This window comes from Gobio gobio (genome assembly GCF_949357685.1).
Source record: "Gobio gobio genome assembly, chromosome: 11".
NCBI lineage: Eukaryota > Metazoa > Chordata > Actinopteri > Cypriniformes > Gobionidae > Gobio > Gobio gobio.
This window is the reverse complement of record NC_137104.1, coordinates 46,102,810-46,125,512: the sequence shown is the minus strand read 5'-3', so window position 1 is coordinate 46,125,512 and position 22,703 is coordinate 46,102,810.

Here is a 22,703-nt window from a genome sequence, read left to right as displayed (position 1 = left end):
CATATACAGAAATGTTTGCAAGGGCAAGAAGTCTGCTTATCACCAACACATGACAGCATGCATCCTCAACATGTGTGCAGGGATATTATAAATGCACAGAACACAGAAGGGGATAGAAAACACAGTTGACATCGTCCTATCAAAAGGTGTAACGGCACATTTGAACACGGACTGTCCTGGGGGTTACTCAAACATGGAGTGGAGCAACTGTGACATTCAGTGCATGTTACACATCAAAGTATTAACATTTTGGCATGAATCCAGCATGTATTATTTTTTAAATGAATACGATTTTAGTCTTTGCTTCTGGAGGGGGTCCCTGGAACAACATATTTTAAGTTGGAGTCTGCATCCAAATACATTTCAGTTTGTGTGTCTTTGACATGAAAAGGTTTGACCACCACTGACATAACCTGGTCTCAGGTGCTAATGGTTTTAAAGAGATAGCTCAAATGAATTTTCTGTCAAGAAACCATTCTAAGAAAAATATGTTTTTGCTCCATTTCCCAACTAGAATCATGTTATGTTTGTTTTGTTTTTGATTGACTTGGGACACTATGTAAAGCAAAAAGCATGTTACCTATGGGATCAGATTCCTGCCAATTGAATTGCGGTCACGCATAAAAAAATAATAAGCGTTAGGGCTGTCAACATTGCTCAAAAATTACGTTCGAATATTCCCTCTAAAAAAAAAGCACGAATATTCGAGCATCTGGTTGCGCATTTTATCAATGACGCGCATTACGTCAATAACAGGACAAATGAATACAAAGAGACATAACTATAGGTAGTCTATTTAAGTTTAAACATATTTGACAACGTATTACCTACACAAAAACAAGTAAATCGACTAATGGCTAAAGACCGCAGACCTCACTCTCTCTCGCCCTCACGCTCTCTGCGCATAACGGTTTAAATGAACAAACACATTTTGAGTGCTGATCAAGAGTTTTGTGCAAGCAATTTAAGCTCGCGACTCTTGTCCCAAATATAGCAGGCTTCATTCAGTGATTGAAACAAATATTAATATAAGTTTTACAGCATATTATTGAACGCTCCGAGCGAGCTGTGCTGTGGTAAACATGGAACTTTTCCTTGACATGAAACGGTAAATAATCAAACCAGTGGAAGCAGTGCATTTATCCTTTATTCATGCAATATCTATTCAGTCAGTACCTCGGTTCCATTGCTTGACAGAACTCCAGCCTGCCCCATCCACGACACTGATCGCTCTCATGTCCTTACAAATGAACAAAATTAATTTCTCCGTTATGGCCTCTTGTCGCGTTGCAGACAGAGAACTTGTGGCGGGCGATGCAAAGTAAGGCTGGTCCAGTTTGCACATACAATTAGTTGCTTATATTTACAAAACGAGCCTACAAAAGCATAAAAAAGCCCGTTTAATAAAGAAAAGTTCACGACACTAAGTGAAAACTCACTAAAGTGTTTAGTGAAATTAGGAAACATTTAGATATCATAAATTGAGTTGTATTAAGTTAACGTTACATTTCTACATACATTTTGTTCTCATGTCACAAGTAATATCAAGGTTTATTTTGATCTGTTTTACATGATTCTTTTGTAGTGTGGTTTTCGGTGAAGTGTACTAAAATAAATATCGTCACCTGTGTACATTAGCCCACTTCTTCTCGATGCTTTTCCTGATAGTTTTTAGAACAATTCCTCCGAGTCGCCATCTGTCGTTTCAAAGAAAAGCACAACGGCGAGCGCGTCAAATATAAACACCTCGTCCGTTTGGGGAGGAGCGCGCGCAGTCAGCGGAGGCTCGCGCTCTGGAGACGGGCCAAAGTACACAAGGCTTCAGGCGCGCTAGCGCCCACTCGCAAAGCAGACAGCCACGCCTCTACTACCGCGGGCGTTTTTTTCCCCACATTTTTTTATTTATTCGAATATTAATTTTCACCTTCGAAATTCGTTTTTTAAAAACTATTCGAATATATATTCAAATTTAGAATATTCGTTGACAGCCCTAATAAGCGTGAATCAAAATTGTAAAAACACATGTGAAAATATAACGCACAAAACTGAAAAATCTATGCAAAGTTAACCAGAATCACAAACAACGCGGTCACAGAAATAAAAATAATAAGCGCGAGTCAAAACGTTTAAACAAGTTTAAAATGATATTGCTCAAAACTGAATCATGAATTCAAAATTGTCTGAACCGCACACAAAATCATGTTATCTGCTCTTATTTTCATTTTTTGTATGCCTGTGCTCTTTTCTCCTTTGCTCTTGTTTCCACATTCTGCGCTTGCGTTTCCAAATGTTGCAGTTCGAGTTTCATGTAAATCAGGGGCGGGTCTTAAGGCTCGGGTATACTTCACTTACCGCGCCCGGACGCGTCACGCGCGCAGCCCTGTCCGCGCGTCTTTCAAAGTATACTACACAACGGATGCGCGCGGAGGATCGCGTTCGACACATGCGCAGTAAAAAAGTGTCTATGCTCCACCAGACATCGGAGGGCAGCACTGAGTCCTGTCATCAACGGGACATTCGCTGGGCATGATCGGAGAAGAACTGTAGTGCATCCACCATTGCTACATAGTTTGGAAGAAACACTGAAGAATCAAAAATTCTCTCTTTTTTTTCCAAGCGTGTTGTTTTTAAACCGGTCTTTGCACACTCTTCTTCGACGGCTGAACACTGTGCTCAATACTGTGTTTATTGCCACCTAGTGGACTCTTCTGTACTGCTGGCGCATGCGCTGTTGCACGCGGACCGTCCGCGCGGTCTCAAAATTTGGGCTGCGCGCGGACGGGGTGTGCGGCCGGCCGCGAGCCCTCCGAGTGACGAAAATTACGTCATGCGGGCGGTGCACGAACGCGGACGGCCGAAGTATACCCGGGCCTTTAGCATCACCATTGGTCCACTATAGTTCTAGATTGACAGAGCATCTCGTAGCCAATCAATCGAAGAGGGAAGTTGACGTCACCAAGCGACTCACGCCGCTCAGTTCAGCCAGCTGCTGTTGACTTGAGCTACGAGTAGCCTATAATGCGCTCTCTATCACTGTATCGGCAAGGAAATACATTATTTTACTGTTATGAATATTACTCAAAAATGCATTACAAAAATTATATGAATTTAGGATTTTGAGTGTGGATTTTGTTAATTTTTCCCTGTAACACACTGTTTTAATGACAGAGATTCAGTACTTCAGGTAGGGTGCAGAAAGGCACGGCGAAGTATTTCGAGAAATTGAATTCGAGAGTAAAAGCCATCTCCGGTGGGTATTGGATGTTGCAGACATAAAACAATGAGAAGACGTAGCTCAAGGCCACAATGGGAGAGGTGATGTGGTCATTGACAAGTAACCCATCAAGAGCAATCTTGAATTGCTGGTCACCTTAAACACAGATTTAAAAAAAAGATAAAGAAAAAAAATAACAATTCTGAGCACCATGTACAAAAAAAAAAATCCTATATTTTAAGGCAAGCAAAACATTTCTTTAATAAATACGACAAAACAACAGCTTATAAATCAGCTCGCTGAGATACAAAAAATATTTAATTACAAACCTCTGACTAGGATGCATGGGGTCACTGGGAGTTCGACTTCAGGATCTGCAGAGATCTGTTTTGGTGACAGACATGACACATGAATTAATGTTTCCAGTGCACACAAACCTGCTGGCAAATTGACTATCTGCTAGTGTCTTCATCAGACAGAGGTAGCCATTAAGCACAGACATTAATGTAAATAGTTTATAGAGAGAGAGAGTTTATAGAGAATATCAGCAGCACAATTAGGGGAATCTATACTTCATACTGTGATTGGTTACTTGGTTCACCACTGGATGCAAATAATTATCTTGCACAGTTTAAAATTTACAACATCTACCTCTTTTTTGTCGAAGAGTTTATAAGAGTCTTCCTTGAAGTATTTTGCAATGCCACAGATGAGCTGTATTGGACCTTCGCCCGTCTTCATCCCTTTGGAGTCAAGGAAGTCATTGATCCCCTTTTCTTTTTGGGAAAGTTCCTGTTCAAGGTTCAAGGTGTTAATTTTGTACAGGTACATAAGACTAACACTCATTTTCGTTTGGCCTCCAAAAAATGCAGCTATGGAGAGAATTTGAGAGAAAAAAAATTCAAATTATTTAATTTTCATTTGCAACCTGTTCTGTTTTGATCTCAAATGTTCTGCTTTTTTGGTTGCCACTTCCTGATTTTTGGTCTCAAATCTATTCTATTTGATTGTTCATCCAATTTATTCTATTTGATTGGTTGCCAGATTATCTTTTTTGGTCTCAACTCTCTTTTTGGTTGCAAATCTTTTTTTGATTGATTAATAAAGACAAAAGTCTCTCCATATGGAGCAGCACAGCACAATCATAATAATAACAGTAACAACACACCTGTGCCAGCTTGTTTTGTACAGAGAAGCCAAGGAGTTTAGATACATGATCAAACAGGTGAGGAACTTCAAACAGGAAAGGCCACTCGTCCTTTACAACGCCAATAGGGGTATCATCATCGTTGAGGATTTCACGCTGAATGGGATATGTTTCAGTCATCAATTTTCGAACAGATGACTCCTAAAGATTTGAGGCAGTTAGTCAAACAGTCGAACAGTTAGTCAAACTAACCAATTACAATAATAAAACAGGGTATCAATTTCAATATACTATGGGCGTAGTGATGTCAGACGATCTACAATTTCCCAATGTGTCCTACAATTTCACTTGTCCTTACAACACAAGAAAATAATGGATGATTGTAGACCCACCTGAAGATCCCGGGTTTGAAAGGCACGTTTCAAGTCATCTCGTTTAGACAGCAGGTCTTCTCTACACACAGTCCCCTCAATGATTGGATCCCACGCCACACATCCATACAGATCTGAATTCCTGGGCCTTTTCTTTGTTGAATTTTCACCCCCTGCTCGCCTCTTCAGTGAGCTTTGTGGCCTCTTCATATTTTCAATTCTGTGTTCCAGCTGACGAAACACTGTTTCAGAACCATCTTTTGCAAAAGGTTTGTTTCCAAACGGCTCTGTCAGCTTAAAGGAGGCAGGATATTGTCCTACAATCATACTGGCGAGTTCCCTCAGCTTTTGTCTACCAGGTCTTCCTGGGTGTTTGTGGAGGTAATCTTCAGCGATGATCCGAACCATCTCTCGTCGGTCTTTCCCCATAATGTACTTCTTTTCACGCAAGTCATCCATGACTTTTGAGGGAAATTTGTGCCATGGTACAGAATATGTGTCTTGGGATGGGGAGTCGGCTGTCTCAGGTGGTGTTGAGGGCAGCTGAAACCTCTGTGGCTCAGGTGTTGATGAGGGGCCAGGCCTGGTGAACTGCGGTGGAGCTTGTGAATCTATGGATGACATGACACACATCTCCATAAATTAAACACATCACGATTGTTACGAATCAATTAATACATTGGTCCTCAATGTCCAGTTTGGGTCCACCAGGAATACAAATGGACCTAATTACGAAAACCAATTATAGGGTAGTTATTGCCATGTACAGCTGATGGCAACCTTTTTTTTTTCTTTTTTTTTATCAACCTTTGTAGTCTCAGAAAACTTGCATTAAAACAGAGGGACAAAAACTCACCTGTTTCCAATGCTTTGACAGCTCTGACGAATCTTTTGCACTGAATGAATGGCAGAGTGTCTTTAATGTCCTCCGGGTCCACAAGGCTCAGGTCATCTACAGAGAGAACTCCTAATTCCTCCAGTTTAGCCATGAGTGTATCCATCTGATCGCTACGGAGCGATGGCATTGCTTTCTTGACATAGTTTTTTACAAGTTCCATGTTGGTGTGTGTTTAAGAGGAATGAGCCACCGAGTAACTCTCTGGTAAGAATAAAGTGGATGATAATCATCAAATTTGTTCAAATCATGGCAACTAAACAGGTCAAAAGCATTTTCATCAAGTTCATAGAGTCCAAGCTCAGGTACCCAGCTGGCAGTTTTCCCTCGAAGCAAAAGTAGGACAGTAGTATCATTTTTTACAAAAATGCTTGCTATTTGTCCTAACTGCAGTTGTCCTTTGGCATAGCTCAGTAAGACCAGCATTCCATTTGTATATGTAGTGCCTTTAACCTGCACTCTCTCTGTGACAACTGAGTTACTTGAGTTCAAATCAAATTCTTCAACCACTGTCTTTATGTTCTGGTCATAGAGCTCTGGATAGAACCGTGTTGAGTCTGAGACATGAACCTGGGGACTAAACAAGGTACCACAAGACTGATAAGCCTGAAACAACTGGTGCCGTTCAGCCAGAGACTTGGTTACATTTATGAAGTTCTTACTTGCCCTAATGCACCTTTTAAAATAAGAATGTTTTGATTCAAAGCGCATTGTCCAAGTATATATGAGTGGGCCAAATTGTAAAGTCAAGTGTGCATAGTGAAGCAGATAGTGGTGTTTCGGTCTAAGTTGAACTCTTGGAAATAACTCTTGCCTCAATTCCACATACAGTTCAATCAGTCCCTTCATGAAAGCAATCTGCGACTCTGAGAGCCGAGGTGCACAGACAAATTCAACAAGCTCCCTCAGAAATAGTACCAGTCCCCATACTTCATTATCAGCATCTTCAATTGTGTCATGCACCAAAACAGGCAAGAATCTCAAAAGCCACCTGTTTTGGGCTGCATGCCCTCCAAGCCTTGCTCCTGTAGTGGGAATAGTGTTTAGCTTGTCGCTGCTTTCACCAGGAAATGATTTGATTCTTTCATTAAGAACCTCATAACTGAACCACTTTTGTGTTCTGATTAAGAACTGCAAAAACAATGCCAAATCATAATCTACTACCCCCTCAAACAGATCATGAGCTAAACAAGCTGGTAAGCCTGGCTGACACACATGAAAGTTGGACAGTTTGTTGAAAACACTGTCACATTTCACACCGTGATGAGTGTGTACTTCATTGTTACTTTCCAGAAACCGCACAGTCTCATTATGATCAGCTGGATTTCTATGAGTGAAAACTGTGAGAGGGTTCGACTGAAATTCACTTTTTGTTGCCAAACAGTATCTGCAGAAATATTGAGCTGTGCTGAAATTTTCTGTAAAGCCACCAATCATGTGGGAGCCCAGATTATCTCCCATTATGCACGCAACAGTGCCTTTATATATCTTTCCATTGAAAGATATGCCCCTTTCCTCCAGCTCACACAAGTCTGACACTAACTTATTGAAAATCTTATCCATTCCAAAGTATTTGCAATCTTTCTCTACACAGAGTAATGCCAACTGTATCTGATCAACAGTTGATCGTTGGTGTGGATGAAAATTTCCAAGTGTGAAGTAGACAGCCAATACTTTATGCTTTGTCTTGGCAGATCCGAGTGGATTAGCCACCTCAAAAGCATCCTGAAAGAGCATTGCCTTTAAACTGTCTGGGTCTGAGGAAAACATGGCATTGGATTTGATGGCCCACCCATCAGTGACATCACAGAGTACATCATCTTCAGAATTTGAACTAGGACTGTGCTGATCTAAACCTTGCTGTTTCAGAATTACTTTGAGGGTTTCCAGTATTGGGATGTAATGATAGTGCCTCTTCTGGCCACTGCGATTTCGTCCAAGAAAGACTTCAACAGGTTCAACATAGTCATAGTGTGACTTGTAATATTTCAGCCTCTTGTGTTGCGTAGTTAAATGACCCTTTTCATGTAATGCCTTGTGCATAGGGCTCTGCTCGTATACACTATTCCCAAGAGATGTTACAGTCTCCTTTGGAACACCATACTGCCCCAGTTCACGGGCTAGTGCACCCACAGTATATTCCTGTTGAATATCACTTATAGTTCTCATTTCATTTGCTATTTCTGTTATTGTGGAGGCTGGGACCAAATATTTTGCCTGTAAACCAAAGTAAAACTGAGCAAGACTCTCTGTGAAGTTGTCTTTCACTTGATCACTGCAGAAATTATCACTTTGTTCTGCATCAATGTTAAAACTTTCAGGTTCTTCAAGTTCTACAGGTTCTACATGTGATCCTTCACCTTGGAAAGATCGTTCTGTTAGTTCACATATATGAACTGGGGCTATCTTGGTAACATCCCACCCTTTATGGTATCTGGAAATATGCGTTAAAAAGGATGACTTTACATTGAATGTCTTAGAACATCCATCAAAGGGACATGTTACAGTCAAACCCTCATCTATGTGACCACTCAAATGACTCTTTAAATTTTTAAGATCAGCATATTCACTGCTGCAAAAATTAAACGAGCACTTTAACTGTACAGACACATTGCGGTTCCATGTTTGTGTGCTCCTACTGTCTACATGTGCTCGTGACATATGCACAGCAAGGCTACTGTATGTGTTAAGCTTCCTTCTGCAATCCCTATGGCCACATAAAAAAAATACATTATTATTATTTCTGTGTGTTCGGCAGTGTTTCAAGTAATCAGTCGAAGACCGGGCGTTAAAGCCACAAATGTTACAAGTCAACATGTTTAAGAGATTGAATTTGCCAAGTGAGGGATAGACAGAATCAGAACAGAACAAAAATTCAGATCAGCACAGTCACATTTCAGATACCTTCAAATAAGCAATCTGTTTTGGGCTGCATGGGCCACTCTCTTTGGGCTGCAATGTTTTCCTCACTGCTTTTTCCACTTTAGGGAATGGATAGTCTTATAATGCACAGGGGAAATCTGATTCTACTTAATCATCACCCCTTTGAATTATTGCCATTTTCAGTTGTATGGTAACGTAACACAGCGAGCTATAACAATACACACACACGTGACTAATTTACACACACACGCCCAACTTATGGGCTGGGCAAACGGGCCGTCGTCCACCCACGCTTCAAAATAACGCAAAACGCACACATTCAAATGTCACCATGAAACACACACGGTTACCAACTGACTATCGATACCAAATTTCATGTACGAGGAGGAACAAAAAAATTGCTTTTGACGTACTTACGAAGAGCAGGCGGCGGGCTAATGCAAGCGCACCTAGCAGCAAACGTCCACTCACGCTTCAAAATTACGCGAAACGCACACATTCAGATGTCGACATGAAACACACACGACTACCAACTGCCTATCGAGACCAATTTAATGTACGAGGGGGAACAAAAAATGGGCTTTTGACGTACCCGGTACTTAGGAAGCGCAGCCGACATGCTAATGCAAACGCAGCTAGCAGCAAAGGTCTCGCGTGCTCAGCTGCGAGCCACACTACCCTGTATAGCTCCGGTTGAAATGCTGCTAAAAACCTAGAGACCTTCGAGACTAAATTAACCAACTAATAATGTGTCCTACTTTTCATGAGGGAAAGGCGACTGTCTGGCGAGGGGTGCCAGAACAGAACGCCCGCCATGCAGACGTAAATGAACAGAAAACGTGCTTATCATGTGTTTAACATGTTTAACTCAATATATTTTGTTTGTGAGGTGGCACTCCATTCCTATTCTCATTACACACAACCAACCTGTTTCCAACTTTCCATGTGAGTCGCAGGTTGTCACTGCTTCAGGCTGGCACTGACCGCACTGAGTGTAATGGCGCCGGAAAATTCTGGCTGGGGGAGAAAATTCTACCCATACTGCCTTGCGCAAGAGCAAACTTTCCGTATTTCGTAAAACGGAGCGAATCCGTAGCAAATTCACGGTAAAGGGACCCCTAAATTTACGGATTTTTTTAACAGTGTAGGGTTAGGGGTCGGTGTAGTCTTTTATTGTTCCATTAAGGCAGCATCCATTTAATAATTTTAATAAATATAATCATTTACACTGTTATTATTGCATCCTGTTAATGTGCAACAATACTGAGGTGCAAATAGTATGTATCTGTCAAAATAAAGCATAAATTGCATGCATTTACTATTTACACATATTGCAAAGAACTGCTACATCACTATTTTCACTTAGTAAATAGCATCTACAGCTATTTGCTTTAATGCTAATATGATACAGAGATGAATCTGGACCATTTTCACAAGCTTTTAAAATTATTCAAATGGCCAGTCGCAAGACTTTACTGTTGCCTGGTGTCATGACTCATTATACACATTGACAAAAGTTTTTGGATGACTTCCTTTACATGGCCATGAACTTGAATGACATCCCATTCTAAATCTGTAGGGTTTAATATGGAGTTGGCCCACCCATTGCAGCTATAACAGCTTCAACTCTGCTGGGAAGGCTTTCCACAAGGTTTAGGAGTGTGTTTATGGGAATTTTTTACCATTCTTCTAGAAGCGCATTTGTGAGGTCAGGTACTGATGTTGTACGAGAAGGCCTGGCTCGCAGTCTCCACTCTAATTCATCCCAAAGGTGTTCTATCGGGTTGAGGTCAGGACTGTGCAGGCTAGTCAAGTTCCTCCACACCAAACTCGCTCACCCATGTCTTTATGGACCTTGTCATGTTGGAACAGGAAGGGGCCATCCCCAAACTGTTGCCACAAAGTTGGGAGCATGAAATTGTCCAAAATGTCTTGGTATGCTGAAGCATTAATTCCTTTCACTGGAGCTAAGGGGCCAAGCCCAACCCCTGAAAAACAACCCCGCACCCTAATCCCTCCTCCACCAAACTTTACACTTGGTACAAGGCAGTCAGGCAAGTACCGTTCTCCTGACAAACCCAGACTGGTCCATCGGATTGCCAGACAGAGAAGCGCGATGCGTCACTCCAGAAACCCATTCCATGAAGCTCTCTACACACTGTTCTTGAGCTAATCTGAAGGCCACACAAAGTTTGGAGGTCTGTAGCTATTGTTGCCAAATTCTGAGCACTGTGCGCCTCAGCATGCGCTGACCCCTCTCTGTGATTTTACATGGCCTACCACTTCGTAGCTGAGTTACCGTTGTTCCCAATTGCTTCCACTTTGTTATAATACGACTAACAGTTGACAGTGGAATATTTAGTAGTGAGGAAATTTCACGAATGGACTCCAGGCTCAGAATTTTAGCCCAAACCCAGAGTGAAACTTGAAATGACCAAAATTTGTTAATAAAACATCAAACATTTTAAACATTTCATATTTCATATTAAGTCCCTTTATTTTCAGACCTCCAGAAAGAAGCCACATCACGTACCATCCACCATCTGTAGACGTCTGTCTGTAACTCACTGTTTCTCCTGTTCAGCAGAGGTGGGACTGTGGGGTTGAACCGCATGAAGAACCAGTCAGCATCATTCAGATCCATGACACATTTATCACAAGCGCACAGACCTCCTTTGGTGGAATCATCAGATGTCTTGAGGAAAGTACAGATCACCACGTTTTGGAAATACATAAAAAGAACGAAGATGCTAAAAATGAAGAGCGCTGTCGCTGTGATGTACAGAGATCTCTGTGTAGTGAAGGGAACCATATTTTCAGCTGGTTGAAGAGGGTTTAAAATCAGCTGAGAAGATAAAAAAAATACATCAGTGTGCAATTTATTATTAGGCATACACTCTTAAAGATACATAAAATAGGACACACTATATGATACTGTATTAATATAGCCTAAAGTCATTTTCCGTTTCTAAAGCCTCGTTCAGACTGTCAGTCCAAATCCGTTTTTTAGGCAAATCTGAATGGAATCTGCTCTAATGTTTGACTGTCCACACCCGATATGTGTGTCCATGCCGCTCTTTCGTTTTCTGGAATATCTGCATTGGTTTCTATGGCAACAGCATTGCGTTGGTAGGCATAAGCCAAAAACAGCAACAACAACAACAACCACAACCACAACATAGAGGGGTTTGCAATACAGATGTCTTATTTAAAACATGACATGTAGACATTGTGTAGCCGCCGAACGCAGGACTACTGCGTCTTCTGAGGCAGCGGCAGAACCGTAGGATACTGGTATGAGCGGCTTTATTCCGTGCTGTCGTTCCTCTGGTTTCAAAACATGTCTCCGTTATATTGTCATTTTCTGCTCGAGCGGCACTTTGCAACAACACAACCTTGATTCTGAAGCGACTTTCAGCATGTTTTCTACAATAACGTCCGGCGTTTACGTTTCACGTGGCATGAGAAAGTCACATAAACCACGCGAAATCCGATCAGAGTGGTCAGACTGAGGCCCTGTCCACACGAACATGGGTATTTTAAAAATCGCAGCAGAACTGAAACCGAACTTTTTTGAAAACTCCTGCCAGGGTGAACATTTTTAGAAACTCCGGTTGCAGCGCTGTCGTGTGGACAGTGAAACCGGAGATTTTGGCTGGTCACATCAAAACCGGAACTGGCAATAACCTTTTTTCCAGGTTTCTGATTGGCCAACATAGCTTTACGGTTTGGGTTATATTGCCACCTGTTGGTTGGGCATGCTCTTGATAGCGCTTCATAGTGTGTTTTTGTGTTTTCATGTGGACACTAGTGTTGTCACGATACTGGAATTTCTAACTTTGATACGATACCTAAAAAAGTATCGATATTCAATACCATTTTCGATACCACAGGGAAAAAAACGCTGCATATACTGTCAAATAGATATTTTTAATTCAATTTATTTTTTTGTCCGTCTATTGAAAGTCTAGGCAATTAAACATTTCTTTTGAAGATATCAGTTTATATGATAAAGCTTTTTCTTATATAAATGTTGATCAATTACCATTACAATTATCTCACAAATATTTGCTACCTAATTGTTTTGCAATATCTTACATACAGCACAAGGAAGCTTGATTTCAAATTGAATTTAAAAAAGACGAGTAAACAGTAATAAAATAAGAACAAATAAACAAATTACAAACAATAGCACAAACAAATACAATAGAATAAAGATACAAATGAAATAGACTGCTTTATTTTTTCAGGTAGGTATAACATTATTCAAGAAACTGAATAAAAAAAACAACAACAAAGTAATCAAATTTAAAATAACATTGGATAATCTTCATAGTAAAAAATGTAAAACAGATTAATCCATTAAAGTTATACAAGTTAATGAGTCAAGAGCAGTAGGTGATCGTTTGTCTTTTTGTAGTTTGAATAATAAATAACTGCTGTCCCTTTAAGACCCGACACATGCATAGATCCCAAACACTGTTCCTGTTACACATTCTTCTGAACTGGTTACAACTGTGTTTACGTTAATACTCACCAAGATGGACATTGAGACATTATTTGAGTGTATTTGACCATTAATAAGCAGGAAAAAGGAGCTCATTTTTGCACTTGTATGTCAGAGGCGGCTTTATTTCATGGTATATGTGTGCGCTTTAGATGAGAGCGTGGAATCTGCAGGAATTAGTAGAAGTTGTGTGCAATCCCGCGTGAAATTCAGACCGGTCACACCAACACTAACACGCAGCCATGAAGAAAAATTCAGCAGAACACGCGTTCGCCGTGTTCAGAGGGTTAACCGTACTGAATGAGAGGCGGGTGCGTGTCAACTCGCTGTCGGTCGGATCGGAGAGGAGAGCGCGGCTGGTATCGATACTCTAAAAAAGTAGTATTGTATCATTTCAGATATTTCAGTATCGATACATATCGAAATATCAATATTTTTGACACTAGTGGACACGTTTTTTTTTTTAACTGAGGAAAAACTCAGTTTATAAAAATACCGTGTACGTGCGGACAAGGCCTGAAACGGATTTCCAGAAATGCGATTAGAATAGGATTTCAAACTACATACGAATGTAGCTCGAAACGGATTTGTTGAAAGTCGGATTTCTTGTGATTTTTGGGCGTTCAGACTTGCTATATGTGATCGGATTTCAATCGGATATGCACAAAAATCTAATTTGGATTGACAGTCTGAACGAGGCTTTTTTACAGCTTGCATTGTTTTGTGTTTTAACTAACGGCTAATGGAAATGTCCGTAGGTTACAATGGATAATGTCCTGACAGAAAATGATCAGTACATTTTCCGGTGTTTTTTTGTTTTTTTACAGTGTACTTTAAAAGTTGCCCTAGAATGAGTTGAAACAATATTTTAAATTGTTCTCTGATATCTACATAGAGGGTATGTGACTTATTTAAGGCCAAAAATTGTCCAGATACGGTTTTACAGGTCCATTTACAACCCTGGAAATTATCCCTAGAATGAAATGGTCTGTTTTTGCCTTATTTGGAAGGGTCATGAATGTGGAGTTCTGCTCTGATTGGCGGTTTCCGCGGCTAATCTCAGTAGCTTTAGTGACAGAAACGCATCTATACTGTCCGTCATGAAAATGGAGAGATTATGCATCCAACCTTATATGTTTGATACTGTTTCTGGTAAGTTTAGACTTTATGTTCAGTAAGAACCTGTAAACGTAACGTCAGTACTATAACTTCAGCCTACATGTGAACTAGCATATAACATTAACTTTAAACGTTAACTCATAACGTCAGCACAACTTTGTTTTTAGCATTGTGAAAATATTTTAATCATTGTAATGCGTCACCGTATGATTTTACAATGATAGCTTCTTCACTTTGAATCACAAACTCTAAACAGCAAACTGGGTAATGTTAGCGCGTAAATATGTTGTTTGTACAGTTCAGTAAAGTTGTTTTTTTTTTTAATTGACTAGATGCCTTGTCAAATGACTATCATCTCAATTTAAGTGGTCGAGAAGGTGACGTTAGCTAGAAGAATCGAGTGAGCTATAAGCATCTAAACTAACGTTAGCTCCTGAGTTATGTGTTGTCGATAAAATATAGGCTAAATTATAATTCTATCCGACAAAAGGGATTGCCATATGTATCTACGGTTGTATTTTGTAGATTTATATGACAACACTGGCAGGAAATAATATTAACTTTTGTCATTTGACATTTGTCAAACTGTTATGTATGCTACTTGGAGTTTCCTATTGTTACTGTACTAGCATCTTGCTTTAATAATAAAAATAATAATAATAATAACTTTAATTTATATAGCGCCTTTCACAAGACCCAAGGACGCTTAACAAATAGCAAGGGAAGGGATGGACAAGGGGGGGGGGGGGGGGAGTAAGGATAAGAAGGAGAGAAACCAGAGCATCTATGGCCCATAGGCCTCAGTGAAGAGGTGTGTTTTAAGCTGGTTTTTAAAGGTTGCTAAAGATGTTGCAGAGCGGATGGCATGAGGAAGCTTGTTCCAGAGTGATGGTCCACCCACACAGAAAGCTCTATCGCCAAATGTCCGTAGCCTGGACTTAGGGACAGCGAGCAGGTCCTTGTCTGAGGACCGCAGGGACCGAGCTTGACAGTACGGATGGAGTAGATCCGTCAGATACTGAGGTGCAAGTCCATGTAGAGATTTGTACGTCAGAAGTAGGAATTTATAATTGATCCGTGATTTAACTGGCAGCCAATGAAGCTTCTTTAGGATTGGACTAATGTGAGAACCGAGTTTTGTGTAGGTTAGCATCCTAGCCGCAGAGTTCTGTACATACTGGAGTCTGTCAGTAGCTTTGCTGGGCAGACCAAACAGGATACCATTACAGTAATCGAGTCTGGAGGTGATGAAGGAGTGGATAAGGGTCTCAGCTACAGAGTCGGAGAGGCATGGTCGGAGTCTAGAGATGTTCTTGAGATGGTAAAACGCCGTTTTAGTAGTGTGTTTAATGTGTTGCTGGAAGGAGAGAGTAGGGTCCATAATGACGCCCAGATTGCGCACTTGAGGAGATGCTGATATTGAGCAGCCATCCACATCCAGTACGAAGTCATCAACTTTTTTAAGAAGTGACTGAGGAGCAAACACTATGAGTTCTGTTTTATCTTTGTTGAGTTTAAGAAGGTTACTGACCAGCCATAGCTTTATGTCCTTCAGGCAGTTGATGAGTGTCAGTGGTGGAAGAGGTGTGGAAGGCTTAGTACTGATGTAGAGCTGGGTATCATCAGCGTAGCAGTGGAAATGTAATCCATGTTTCCGGATAATCATCCCAAGAGGCAACAAATAGATATTGAACAGTAGAGGGCCAAGTACAGATCCTTGTGGCACACCATGTAAAACTGGCGCCAATTCAGAGCAAATATCCTTAAGGGTGATGAATTGTTGCCTGTTGGTGAGATAGGATTTAAACCAGGAATATACAGTACCAGTGACGCCAATGAGATTTGAGAGGCGAGTGAGCAGAATCGTGTGGGATACCGTATCGAAGGCAGCTGAGAGGTCAAGAAGTATTAAGATGCTGACATGCCCAGAATCTGCTGCCATGAGAAGATCATTTGTGATTTTGATTAGGGCCGTTTCAGTACTGTGCTGTGTCCTGAACCCTGATTGAAATGGCTCATAGAGGTTGTGCTGTAGCATATGATGGTTAAGTTGGGCAGCCACAGCCCTTTCCAATAACTTGCAGATGAAAGGTAAGTTGGAGATCGGGCGGTAGTGACTTGGATCATCGTGGTTTAAGCCAGGCTTTTTAAGTGTAGGGATCACCGCAGCAATTTTAAAGCTGGTGGGGACCACCCCGGAAGACAATGAGGTATTGATGATGTTGACAAGGGTGGGACCCAGAGTTGGAAGACATGCCTTAACCAGTGCAGTCGGCATTGGATCCTGTTTGCAGGTCGTAGCCTTTGCCTTTGACACTAGCTCCCAAACTTGAGCTGAGTTGAGCATGTAGAAAGAGGAAAGGTAGTCTTCCGGCGTGAAGACTGTTGTGAAATTTGTGTCAAGCAGCAGTAGGGTCGTTGGATGAGAGGTGCTTGGCTGCTGTAGTTGCTGGTGGATAGATTCAACCTTTTCCTGGAAGTAATCCTGGAATCTGGAGCATAGGCCAAGAACGTCAAGTGGCAAAGGGTTGTCAGGTGGGCGGAGTAGGCGGTTGATAGTGGAAAAAAGCTGTTTCGGTTGATGTTGTTGGTTACCAATAAGTGTTGAATAATAGTTATTTTTGGACTTGGACAGAGCATCTTTGTAGCTCTTAACATGGACGTTGTAGGCTTCCCGGTGGACAGTAAGGCCAGTTTTTTTATAATACCTCTCCAGCCTCCGTCCTGTGGCCTTCATGAGGCGGAGTTCAGCAGTATACCAAGGAGCAGGACAGGAGAAGGAGACAGATCGAGTTATGAGGGGAGCAACAGAGTCCAGACTACGCAACAAGGCCCGGTTATAGTCATTAACCAAGTCATCGACTGTACGATTTGGAGGATAGCTGATCAGATGGCCTTCTAGAGTGTTTGACAAGTTTTGTATGGATACTTGTTTAATGTTACGATATGCAATGATCCTTTTCTCACACTTCCTATGTGTGTTCTGCACAGTAACAGAGAACGTAACTGCAAGGTGATCAGAAACAGCCAGGTCAATAGTTTGTAGATTGGTTGGGGTAATACCTGAGGAGCATACCAGGTCCAGTGTATGACCTTTAGCATATGTGGGGCCATTGACATTTTGTGTAAAATTAAAGCAGTCCAATAATGACAAGAAGTCAGTAGCATAAACAGTACTGGTGTCAACATGAATGTTGAAGTCACCAAGTAGGATAGTAGCTGGAGAGGTTGGGCAGATCAGAGCAAGAAGGTCAGAGAGCTCAGCCAGGAAGCTAGCAGATGCCTTAGGCGGGCGATAGATAAGGACCACTTGTAGCTGCTGAGGCCCAGACAGAGCAAGGTGAATGCACTCAAAAGAAGTGGCATGTACTGGAAGTTCTTTTATTTTGAAATCTGCATTATGTATGACAGCCAGTCCCCCACCACGTCCAGAACTACGAGGTCTTTGAATGTATCTATAGCCTTGGGGGGTAGTTTGGTTAAGTGCAAGAAAGTCCATTTGGTTCTGCCAGGTCTCAGTTAGACACAGAAAATCCAGTTTCCTGTCAGTTATAATGTCATGAATGAGTGGTGCTTTATTATTTAGTGAGCGAGTGTTCAGAAGCATAAATGAGACAGACTTCAGAACAGAAGTATTGGAATGAGAGATGACATCATCAACAGCCCGTTCTATGGGCCGCAGGTTGAAAAAGTGTGGGCGCGGCTCGTTCTGATGACGTCGTCGCTGAGCAGTGAGAGACCGAAGAACAGGAATAGCCTGGAATGTGTCCATGTAAACAAACTTATGCCGCGCAGCCCAGTGCACATAGCGGGGGCGACGTAAGAGATGGAGAGATTTAATCACCTCAAAGTCAACGGCACTCGGTACGATGTGAGAGTTGAGATTTTTGAGTTCCATAATGCAGTATCTGAGGAAAGCCATGATGCCCGAGGAGACCACTAGCAAGCCGCTAGCGTTAGTTTACAAGCCGCAGAACAACCACCAGAGAGAAACACGTCCGAGCTTCAACAGAGAATTGAGGGGGATTGAGCCATACCCAGAGGTAAAATAATGCTAATGTCAGAGGAGAAATGACTGCAGTTAACAGTTTAGGAATTTATAAAGTAGCCTGTCCAATGTAGCAGCAGTTGGTTTGACTGCAAGTAGCAGTTTAGGAATTTATAAAGTAGCCTGTCCAATGTAGCAGCCTGTCCAATGTTTGTTGTTTTGTTGTTGGTTTGTTTATTCGAGAGCATGAGAAGCGGCGACATACACGCCAGCGTCCTCTCAGTGGCAGTCCTCAGTGACAATCCCATAGGAACTGAGGAATGCGGAAGTAAAGCTTTGGATCTAGACAACACAGGGGATATTATCATTAATGTGGTCTCACTAAGAAACTTTCAATTTAATCAGAAATTGTTTAGACAGTCAATAAGTGGATAAAATCACTACTTGCTGCTTAAGGGGATATAGTTTGAATTGCCGCTTCACCAGTATCAGACGCTGAGCGAAGCCTGCTTGATATTGTCCCAGCCAGGTTAGAAAAACTGTCCGTGGTGAAATGGACCGAGCAAACAAACAACTTTGAATTAAATTGTTGCGGTATCCGGTTATAGATAAACATCAACCATGTCTGTTGACAGTTTTGTTCTGTGGGAAGGGTATGAAAAGTCCTCACGTCCCCTGCACAGCCTGGAACATAACATTTATTTCCATGATCTGCCATTTTCGCTATCCTCGCATGACGCTTGTTTCTTCACAATACCTGCAGATACGCAACTCCCAATGATTCAGCTGTGCAGTTCCGCTTGGCCTTGAACATGTGCTGACTAGACATGTGCCGGTAAACGGTAATACGTTTTTAAACCTATACAACACTTTTTTTGCAACTTATTTCAATATCGTGATAATACCGTGATAAAAGCTTCAGCAATTAATCGCAACATGAAAATTTGATACCGGTACATGCCTAGTGCTGGCATATGCAAATGTTGGGGGCGTACATATTAATGATCCCGACTGTTGCGTAAGAGTCGGTGTTATGTTGAGATTCGCCTATTTTTCCGTGGTGTTTTTCACAAACGAGATTTACATGAAGGAGGAAGCAATGGTGTTTGAGACTCACTGTATGTGATGTCCATGTACTGAACTCTTGTTATTCAACTATGCCACGCTTAATTACATTTTTCATTCTAGGGCACCTTTAATAAATGTTACATTTATTATCATCATCTCATAGGATTGTTTCCATCTTCGTTTGGTCTAAAACAAATTTCAAGGTTAAAGAACCGGAGAACAACGCCAGCGGTGGAACAAAAAAGGTGCGTTCCATTCGACCGTAAGGCCAAAACTGGTATTGCAATCACTTTCAAATTACTGTAGAGCGGTGTATCCCCTCTCCCCCTCCCCCTGACTCGAGGTTGCAGATAGGCTGCAGGATCCAGCAGGAACGCAGGCTGCTACACGGAGCTTTCAATGGCAAGTGACGAGTCGTACACAGTAAGTTTTTTTTCTTTCTGTTAATTATGTTTATGCTTCAAGAGCGATGTTTTGTGAAGTAATTATGAATCGCAAAAATGTACTAATGACGATTAGCCAAATATAATCGTAAATATGAACGCTCGTATGTGACAGTACATTCCCACATGAAAAAATACTATAGTAAAATTACAGCAAAGTTAAATAACTTTAGCAATGGTCATACAGGTCAACTTGCAGCATGTTTTGTCCACTATATATATGCGAAGAACGAATGAGGAATAATTTTTACCAAGGTAACGTTAGGCTACTGTCTCAAACACATTTTCACAGTGCCATAATAGGCGTGCTAATGTTGTTTTCCTCAGCGTCTCAGCATAATGACAGAGAAACGGGCTCTGATAATGCATTACTAATGTTAGCAATGACGACTCGCCGTTTTTACTTACCAAACAATTCCTTAACGTTACCTTTTCAATTCAATGACCCACCTCCTCCATCTGTGCTAACCTAACGTTACTATGCACGAACATGCATAACTTTGTCATGAATATTTGAAATGTCCATTTACATTAAGTACAAGTTAGCCAAACATAGATGAACCTTACCTGTCCAGGAGAAAATTAGCAACGTTGGCATCAGTCTTCAAATTATTCTCCGTTTTCAGCCGTCTCTATCTTTCAAAGGCATCTCTTATACAAATCCTTGTTTTATTTCGGACACGGTCACAACGTTTTTCTGATTCATAACGAGGTCGTTTAGGTTTCGTAAAGTTAGACATTGTTTATCCAAAAAGTTTGTAGCTGCAGCTGTGGTAACTAGAGCAGAGCTGGCAACCCGAATGCAGAAACACTACTGACTTCGTGATTGATAGATAGGCGGAGGGTGGCGCTTCAGGCCAAAACACAACATGACAACATCAACATCAGTTGAGGGCTGCAACTTCACTTTTAAAATGACAATATCTTGGCCGGACAACCGTTGTCAGTGATATAAATATTTGAAATTAACATGATTTCTTAATATCTAGTGACATATCAGGGCCATTTTATGATTAATTGAAATACATTTCTTACATACAGTTCCTTTAAGGTTAAAATTAGAAAATTCCGATTCAAAGAGGCAAATTAGAGTCATTTTGTGGCTAGAAAAATTATAATTTTCATTTGTAATGCTATTACCCACCAGGTGCCTGTATGACTTATAAATATACATGTATCTAGTCTAGTTGCTCAAAAAAGTATTGCAGATCATAACTGCTTACTTATTTTTAGGTTTTGCATTTTAATAAATATTTAGTTATGATCAAACACAAAATTTCTTTAAATGTGAAATTTTAAAACGTTGTTAACTTACATCCTAATATTTTTAATGATACTTATATTAAGCACACACACAAGTGAATATTAATGAATGCGAGCACATATCATTTAACCCAAGAAACGTTTAAAATAGTGCTAAGGCAAACTTATTTTTCCTTATATGTATGAATGTATGAATTGATACGGATCAAGATCAAAAGCGATATTTGTGCCAATCACCCAATTAATAAGCGTTATAGGCTATATACACATACATTTCTATGACTATCCCTAAAACAGTCTTAATCCTCAAACAGCCCTTTAAAGCGGTGTCAGAAAGTGAGGCCAAAACATCCTCATTTTACTCACTTTGACATTACTCCACTCAGACTGGTCCTCACAAAGATAACTATACAAGTACACACACACATCTGGTTTACTATCTTTGTGGGGACTCTCCAGTAATGATTTTTATACTGTAAACTATACTGTACTAATGTACTTTTAAACTATATTATATCCCCTTACACTAAACACACAAAATATTCTGCATTTTTACGTAAAAAAAATTCTGTGTGATTTATAAGCTTGTTCCCTCATGGGGACCTCAATTTAGTTCCCCACTGTGACACAAGTCCCCATGAGTCTGTGTGCATTCAGATTGAAGTCATGAACACACACAGGTTTGTTTTGCTATCCAAGTGAGGACATTCCATAGGTGTAATGGTTTTTATACTGTACAAACTGTACATTATATCCCCCTACACCTAAACCTACCCATCTCAGGAAAAAAATTCTGCCTTTTTACATTTTTAATTAAACAATGTTTAGTATGTTTTTAAAGCTATTTTAAATGAGGACATATGAAATGTCCTCATATGTCATGTTTACGTCGAAATACCAGTGTAAAACTTGTGTCATTATACAAATGTGTCCTCATAAATGACAAAAAGAGAGAGAGAACTGAGGACTCATTGTATTACATGGGAAAACTGTATTATAACTTAGTCATTTTGCAGTGTGTAAAAAAGACAGCAACTAATATTAATTAAAAAGTTAACCTACCTGATATCTGAAGGGAAAAAATTATAATCTGGAACAATAGCAGTAAACCTGAAGAACGGGCGTCAGATGTGTGAATCTAGTGGTAGATGATCAGGTTAAATATTAGAGAGGAATCTAAGGAGGAGGGTTTTCTCTTCTACACACCTCCTGATCATTACAACACTGTTTGCATTCACTTCTCTCTGACATTTCACATCCAGAGACAAATGCAGTCACTGTTCCCCCCGAAGAATTTGTGTGGATCCAGTTTGGCCATCATTGGAGATTAATATTAAAGACTACAGAGTATTTGACATTTATGTGCCACCAAAAGCTTTTTGATTCATACAGGGTTTTCAGTGTCATGTAAAACCTTAAAACCTGCATTTATAATGGAGTTTTAAAATTGTGATTGGACCCCATTGACTTTCAATGTGTGGGAGGGGAAAACTGTTCAACTGGATCTTCAAAATATCTTCTTTTGTGTATTTTTGGGTGAACTATCCCTTTAAGAAGCAGGTTATGCTGAAAATAAAACCCATAGAGGCACCTTTATTTATTTTTAGCCTGTATGCAAAGTATTTTATATTTGCTTTAGTAACGACTGCAGACCTTACATGCATTTATTTACTTAGTTCATTAAAGAATGTGTTAAGCCTAAAAAGAGTTTTTGAACTTTAGAAAAAAAAACTATCCAGTCCCTCCATTATCTTATAAACGGAGGCAAAACAGCCCAATGAAATGCGTGTACCGTCAGAAGTAAA